Genomic DNA, 700 nt, shown 5'->3' with positions numbered 1-700 from the left:
TGTCTAAGTGGAAAACCATTGTAATCTTGTGTGATTAGTGTGGTGTCGTTTTCTTTTACCTCCCCGTTTCACTTGGGAGGACGGCACGCTAAACCCTTCACGCGAAATTTGGAAGGAGAATGCGCCCGTGGTGGGATGAATTTTATTTTAGTTCTTCCTACGATATCACACGAACTTTCTTATTTGTCCTACGAGTAGGAAAGGGGAAAAAAGATCTCAACTAAACCCTAGGAGTTTGCTAAGTGTGGGGATTTACACCTAGACTAGAAATTCTGGAGTCCGGGAGGTCGGTTATACATAGGGAAGTGTTTAAACACCCTACATATCTGTAGTACTCTACAGGAACCTTCTCCGTGTCATTGTGATTGTGTTTGCTGCTAATGATTGGGAAAATTTCTCCTTTGTGTTAGGAGAAGGAATTGAATTGATTTGAAAAGACAGACAGACAGACAGACTGATTATTTTTGGTATTTTATTAGCTCGCTGAGATTCCTTGTGAACCTCATGCCTACATATCCCTAGTGGAAGTCAGAGCTTAATGTAGTTCGGGGAACTAACTAGGGAAATTAATTGTTTTTGTGCCTTGCTTGAAACTCAAGGTTGAAGCTTGGAATTAAATCTCTGTTTACAGTAAGGAGACATGAAATTATCTCTACAGAGAGGTATTTGTACTATTCTACCACAAACATTTTGAAAGAGT

This window comes from Vicia villosa, linkage group LG5, assembly GCF_029867415.1.
Source record: "Vicia villosa cultivar HV-30 ecotype Madison, WI linkage group LG5, Vvil1.0, whole genome shotgun sequence".
NCBI classification, from domain to species: domain Eukaryota; kingdom Viridiplantae; phylum Streptophyta; class Magnoliopsida; order Fabales; family Fabaceae; genus Vicia; species Vicia villosa.
Note: the sequence above shows the minus strand (reverse complement) of the source record.